Source organism: Fistularia commersonii, chromosome 12 (assembly GCF_037954325.1).
Source record: "Fistularia commersonii isolate RoL2024-O1a breed Wild chromosome 12, RoL_Fcom_v1.0, whole genome shotgun sequence".
In the NCBI taxonomy this organism is placed as follows: domain Eukaryota; kingdom Metazoa; phylum Chordata; class Actinopteri; order Syngnathiformes; family Fistulariidae; genus Fistularia; species Fistularia commersonii.
The window spans coordinates 4,782,949-4,790,525 of record NC_141295.1 but is presented as its reverse complement, the minus strand read 5'-3'; positions in this window follow the sequence as shown (position 1 = coordinate 4,790,525).

The following is a 7,577-nucleotide window of genomic DNA, read 5'->3' as shown; positions in this document are numbered from 1 at the left end:
CTCTTTGACAGCTGATGTGTGAACAAAGCGCCGGCTTTGCTCCACGCCGCTTCTCCCGTTACTCGCCATTGTGCCCCCCCACCCGTGCTGTCAGTCACCAACACACACACACACACACACACACACACACACACACACACATACACACACACTCACACCTGGACGGTTGGAGTTACTGCATCATCCTGAAACGCAGCAACCAAGCCGCTCCGCCTGCAGGCCAACATTAATGATTATTTAATAAAAATAATTGCTAGAGGTTTATTTCCTCTTTTGCAAATTAATGAATTTATTTATATGTTTTTTTAATAATTTATTGGAATTTATTATTAATTTTTTTTTTTACGGTCACTTTTCTTTTCATGGCGTCCTGTTGCTCTGTAGCCGAGCTAGCCTAATGCTAACTGCTACGACGAGCACCCGGATTATTAGCTATGCTAACACTTGTAGCATTTAATTTGAACCAGGAGAGAATGCCGTGCACCAAAAAAAAAAAAAAATCGTTTTAACCTTTTGTCTGGTCTGTTCGGTCGTCACCTTCGGAGCCACAGCGTCCCGTGCGAAGAAGCTAAATCCCATTACGGAAAGTCTTGCTAGCAGACAAACAAAGTCTGGCTTGTTTTGATTTCGACGTTTGTCGCCCGCCGACGGACGCCGTCCGCCAGAATGCCAGGAATGCCGCTCTCCGATTGGCCGGCTCGGGTCGGTCGCCTGATTGTTTTGTCTCGCGGACCGAGCCATGCGGGGATTAACGCCGATACGTCGCGTACCGGACCGACAGGAAGTTAGGCGTCGGCGCCCGGTGACCCCCGGTTAAACCCCGCCGGTTATCTCCCCTCCCCCGCAGGTCGCTCGCGCCTCTTCGCCCGCATGAACCCGACACCCGTCCGCCATCTTGGCGCCCCCCAGCCGGCTGCCGGCGGTTGGCCCCTGCTCCTGGATGGCCGCGCGGGACGATGCGTATCGGCGAGGGCGACATTCCAGCGGGGATTTGCAGGGCGGATCGGAGGAGCTCATCTAAACAAGGGATTAGAGCTTCTGGCCTGTTCAGATGCTCCGATAGCAACCGCCGCCGGCGGCGTCCCGCCCCCCTCCCCCCATGGGAACGGGCCGCGGGGGCCGCCGGCCGTTGGCTGGAACGCACGCCGCTCGCCCGATTCCGCCGTCACCAACGGGAAAACGGTTCCCGCGGGTCGGGGGGGACCCCCGCCGCTCGCCTCGCTTACCCTGTCAGGGCGCCAGCGCTTGGCAACCCTTCGGGATAATTAAGACCGGTCACGCCTCCCCCCCCCCTCGCCGCCGCCGCCGCCACCCGTTCACCGCACCCTCTTATCCCCGGTCCCCACGCTCCCTGGCAACAGTATCCGCTTTGCCGCCGCTCCCGCTGCCAATCACACTTAGCCTGCCATCTGCCTGGGAAGGCGCTGATAGAAAAGGGCCTAAAGTGCTGGAGGCGGGCCAGCGGCGGCGTTGGGCGGCGGCCAAGACGGGCGCCGTCGTCTCGGATGCCGTGGCGGCGGCGCGGCACATCTGGAAGTATCTTCCGTCCCCGCTAGCATCGCGCAAGCCCCGCCCCCTTGACCTCGCCACTCCCTCCCTCATGTCCCGTAATCTAATCCCAGATTGGCGGCGGCGGCAGCGGTGGCGGCGGCGCTCCCTCACACCCTTGCGGGGCGTCAAACAGCGAGAGGGAGGTGTAACTAAAACCCCCGGAATTAGAGCAGCACAGATTGGGGTCACATGTCACGGGAGCGAGAAACATGGCCGCCGGCGAGGAGGAGGAGGCGACTGACCAGCCTTCCCTTCCTCACATGTGTGTGTGTGTGTGTGTGTCACACTCCCGTCATCTGAAATCACCTGAAAAAAAAAATCGTAATAAATTCCAAAAAATGATTAAAAAAACATATAAATAAATTCATTAATTTGCAAAAGAGGAAATAAACCTCTTGAGTAATTATTTTTATTAAATAATCATTAATGATGGCCTTCAGGCGGAGCGGCTTGGTTGTGTGTGTGTCCAGGTGTGTGTGTGTGTGTGTGTCACACTCCCGTCACCTGAATCTGCATGGGTGTGACTGAACAACTGGAGGCGGGGCTTAACCTGTGCAGCTCACCTGTCAATCACAGCGTCACCTGTCAATCACAGCGTCGCCTGTCAATCACAGCGTCACCTGTCAATCACAGCGTCACCTGTCAATCACAGGCCCTTCAGTTGGACTCTGGAGGAAGATGGAGACCGACTTGTTCTTCTTCTGTGGGAAAATCTCTATCCAGGTGACGCGGCGTCCCGGGAGGGCGTCGGCGGAATAATCCCCCGCGATTGAATCGGGGAGGAGAGGTTACAAGAAAGAAATTAACCCTGTTTAATGGAGGCCAGATGGATGGATGGATGAAAAGGAGGAGAAGAAAGGGAGGAGGAGGAGGAGGTCGTATGATCTCACTGCTCGTCCTAATGAATACATGAAGGGGTCTCGGCGAGATCCTCCGTGTCCCGCCGCATTCGGGGGGCATTATGGCGGCGGCGGCGGCGTCTTTGTTCCGCCGCCGCCGCCGTCGCCGTGAAAGCAATCTGTCCCGCCGCTGCATCCAGTGATAAGGAGACCCCCGGCCTCCCCGCCGGGGATAAACCCCCCCCCCGGTTAATCCCCCCCTCCCGGGGGGAAGAAGAAAAGCCTGCGATTGTGCGCTGACCAGCGAGGCGGCGTCTGGTTGCAGGGGTCGCGGAGGCGGGGCTTCCATTGGACGCCGTTTATCGGCGGCGCCCATCATTGTCCCGGCTCTTTTTCCTTTCTTTTATTAATCCCGCGCCGCGCTTTTCAGCTTTATCGGCGCGGGAACAAACGGCGTCCGAGGCCTACGGGGCGGCGGCGGCGAGCCGGGACAGCAGGTACGGCGTCCGACCTCGGACCGGCGCCACAAAGGCCCAATTATTGCACAAGCGCCCTCCTTCCTCGCCATGCAAATGAAGCCGGGAGGCCGGCGATAGCGGACGGCCTCTAAGCTATGCAAAAATATTCCAAGCCGCGGAAAGAAAAGAAAAATAATAAGATACGAAAAGTAGGCGCGTGGAGGAGGGGAGGAAAATTATTATATTTTCTGGCTGTATATTTAGGCCGTCTGGATTTGTTACCGTCTATCGCCCCCTCCGCTCCACCCGCGGCATCATCTCCGTCTAATTAAAGTGTTTGTTGTCAACCTCAGATCCCGAGTGTGAAATCAAGTTAGCAGTTTATGTAAGCGCGGCGGTGGAAATCAAACGCGGCGTTCGTCAGCGGGGCCGGGGACTTCAATCGCGGCGAGCGGGGATATATGTTCCCATTGTTGACTCTGCTATCTGCGCGCTAAGCCAATTTTCTACTTAAGTCTCGCGGCTTTTAAAAAATGTTATTTGGATCCCTATGTGGTCTTAATTCTCCGCGCCGGCTGATAAGCGACGCCGCGGCGGGCCGGGGGAAAATATCGGCCCAATTATGGAGGACTTTAAATTCCAAAATCATTCTTGGGAGAATGGAAAAATCATTTTAATGAAAAAGTAAAGCGTTTCCGAGGTCCGACGGTCCGTCCGGTGGCCCCCTCCCCTCCGGAGGGCCCCGTCCGGCTGAGCTTAATACTTCGGCAAGAAGAGCCGGGGAGGGGGAAGGGTAGCGTGTGAATCCAAAGAAACGCCGCGCGTTGTCGCGCGCTAACGCTAATGCACTCGGCGCGATGGTCGGAACGCGCGGGAATTTTGAGAAAAAGAGCGGCGAGCCACCGCAGCTAGGAGGGACGGCCAGAGCAACATAGCGAAGAAACCCTAGCCTGGGTTTAAACGCCACCGCGCAGGGAGGAGCTACGCTAGGGGGGACAGTCCCACCGCTTTAGGGGGGACGGCTAGCTAAGAGCGAAAAGCAAAAAAGGATCGGAAAGGCCGGATAGTTGGCATTTCCACGATAACGACCGATGGAGGGACAACGTGGGAATGAAAGTGTCCAGGAAATCAGCTTGTGTACCTTTTGCGTACCAAGGGTAGCCTACTAGGGTAGCCTACAGTAGGGTAGTAGGGTAGCCTACTTGTAGGTAGCCTACAAGGGTAGCCTACTAGGGTAGCCTACAGTAGGGTAGTAGGGTAGCCTACTTGTAGGTAGCCTACAAGGGTAGCCTACTAGGGTAGCCTACAGTAGGGTAGTAGGGTAGCCTACAGTAGGGTAGTAGGGTAGCCTACTTGTAGGTAGCCTACAAGGGTAGCCCGCCTCTGGGTCTGTCCTAAGGTAGCCTAAGTGGCGAGCTAAGTGGCGAGCCATTGCAAGTACGGAGCGACGGCCAGTCAACTGAAGTCTTGATTTTCATCGTAAAAGCCAGGAAGTCGGAAAAGGATCGGAAACGTGCAGGAAGTCCCTTTCGGCGGCTACAAAAGGGCCGACAGAGTCAGTACGTAGCCTGCGTCCGTGACAGAAACGAAGCTAAGCTAGCCGAGCCACCTTAGCGAGAACAAGTCATCCGGGATTTTAGCGAAGCCCCCGGACGGGTTTTGGTGACGGGAATCGGACGAACCGAGTCCCCGAGTTCCATGGATATCGATTTATTTTTCCTCCAGGCCTGAGGGGATTAACGGTGGCTTAATCCTGGCCTGATCTCCGTCTGATGACCCCGGCCGCCGCCGCCGCACATAATTTCCACACGGGCAAAAAAAAAACCCTCCGCTGTGTTCCCGCCGCGGCGTCGGCGGCGGTTGCTAGGAGATTTGTGTCCAAGCTCCAAAAGCCTCCATTGATGTGAGTCAGTAGCGGCGTTGTCTGGCTGGGCGGGGGCCCGGCCAGGTGCGACGTCCCGCGAGGAACCAATAAGCCGGCGACGACCTCGGCGAGTCCAGAGGGCGAAGCTCCCCTCCTTCTCCTGACCTCCGGAACCCCCTCCAGGACGGCAGCTGCCGCCCAGGTATGGGGGTGCCGACCCGAAAACGGGTTCCGCGAGGACGGCGACCCGGCCGAGATCCCGCCCGCCTCCTCTTCCTCGCCGCCGTCCCCTCCACCCCCTCGCCGCCTCCAGGGGGAAGCGGGATCTGGTCCAGGGGGATAACGGAGAATCCAATTCCTTATCCAGACCGGCAACACACTTAATTCCTTTTTTGGCAGGAAGCGGCCGGTCGGCTGTCGCTGCTCCGCCGCCTGCAGCTTCGCCCCCCGAGCCCAAAACATGAAAGTGTCTGGAGGGGAAGGAGGAGAGGCGAGGAAAGAAGGGAGGAAGGGAAGGAGGGAGGGAGGATTATATTTCAAAAAGAGACAAAAAGTGGGAAACCGAGGAGTTTTTTTTTTTTTTTTTGGCGGAAGACGGAACGACCGAACTTTGTCTCGGCGGATTAATTTCCGAAAAACTCCAGCCCCCCCCCGCCTCCCCGAGCCTGTCGGCATGACGACAACAACCCCCCCCTCCGACTGCCCCTTAATGCTCAGCTCATAGCCTGGAGGCTAGATTTGACTTATCAGGGCTTGAGTAATACTTATAGATTAATTAATTAATCATTATTAATATCGACGTTAAATCCTTTTTTATACATGACTGGACACCAGGTGGGAAACACCTACAGCATCCTGAGTGTGTGTGTGGACACACACACACACACACACACACACTCAGGATGCTGACTTATCAGGGCATGAGTAATACTTATAGATTAAATTAATTAATCAAGATTAATATTGATTAATTGGAAATAATCGATGTTAAATACTTTTCATACATAACTGGACACCAGGTGGGAAACACCTACACCATCCTCGGTGTGTGTGGACAAACACACACACACACACTCAGGACGCTGACTTATCAGGGCATGAGTAATACTTATAGATTAAATTAATTAATCAAGATTAATATTGATTAATTGGAAATATCGACGTTGAATCCTTTTTATAAATAACCGGACACCAGGTGGGAAACACCCACACCGTCCTTGGTGTGTGTGGACAAACACACACCCACACACACACACACACACACACACACACACACACACACATACACACGGCTGTGAAGGTGTGTGTGCGATTAAAAAGCCAGGCATCACCACAAGGGGGTCACCTGGCTCCAGATGGAACTCTCCTTTTACTTTCTTCTGCTGACTCACTCGGCCAGGATGAGCGGGGAATGACAGTGTGTGTGTGTGTGTGTGTGTGTGTGTGTGTGTGTGTGTGTGTGTGTGTGTGTGTGTGTGTGTGCCTCAATCTTGAATTAAAAAAAAGGAAGCTTTCAAAGGAAGGAAACACCTTCACCTCTATTGCAACTCCCATGACTCACACATCAATACACACACACACACACACACACACACACACACACACACACACACACACACACACACACACACACACACAGGGGCGGGGGGCAACAGTTCCAGTCCATTCGTGCAGATTGAAAAGGAGGAGCCGAGGCCGCCGAGCATGAAAGAGGATAGACGGGGGGAAGAAGAAGAAGAAGAAGAAGAAGAAGAAGAAGAAGAAGAAGAAGAAGAAGGAGGAGGTGGAGAAGGTGGAGAAGGTGGAGAAGAAAGGGATGGGGGAGGAGGAGGACGAGAAGGTCCGTCTTCAAACGCCTCCCCGTCACTTAAGAGAGGTTTGGGGAAGGAGGGGTCAAATTATTAACACTCCTGCAGACACTTTAGCCGTGACAAAGGGAGGAGGGGGGTGACGTTTCACCCAGTCACTCACTCTCTACTTTAATTAGTCACTAAATTAACTCCTCCGGCGTGCACACACACACACACACACACACACACACACACACACACACTGAGACCGTTTGCTTTGATATGGTTCGTCGGTTTGGATCAGAGGTGTTGATGTTTACAAATTTTACAGTTATTTAATGGCCTGGATATTAGGTTTTATTATGAATATTACGGTGATTTACGGTAATATTTTCTTCGCTAATCTAAGGTAATTTATTATAAATATTATGGTCATTTATTGCCGTTATCGCTGAGTATTTTCATGGCTAACTTAAAGTAATCTATTATAAATATTATGGTGATATTTGCCTGTTACAGTTGAGTATTTTCTTGGCTTATTAAGACAAATATTATGTTCATTTATGTTCGTTATCGCTCCGTTTTTTTCTCATTTAAGGTGGTTTGTAACAAATATTATGATAATTTATCAACTCGTATCTTGAATTTTTAAGGTTATTCATCATTAATATTAGTCATTATGCCTGTTTTCTTTGAGTATTTTTAAAATACTTTGAGTATTTTTTCTGGAGATATTTTAAGATGATCTACATTTTACAGTAATCTATTCATAATTTCTCAGTGTAACATCTCAGATTGTTATTTTTTTTTAATGAATATTATGGTAATTTATGGCAGTTATCGTTGAGTATCTTCTTTGATATAAAGTTATTTCAGAACTGTAGAATTTATTCCTTGGAGTAAATTCCTTGGAGTAAGTATTTTCTTGGAGATTTCATGGTCAATTATGTCAAATATTATGGTGATTTATTCCTAATTTTCCAAATCATTGTATGTACATTTAAAGGTTATTTATTACAACAATTAGGGTAATATAAAACCTAATTTCTTGGATATTTTTAAGGTAGTTTATTTC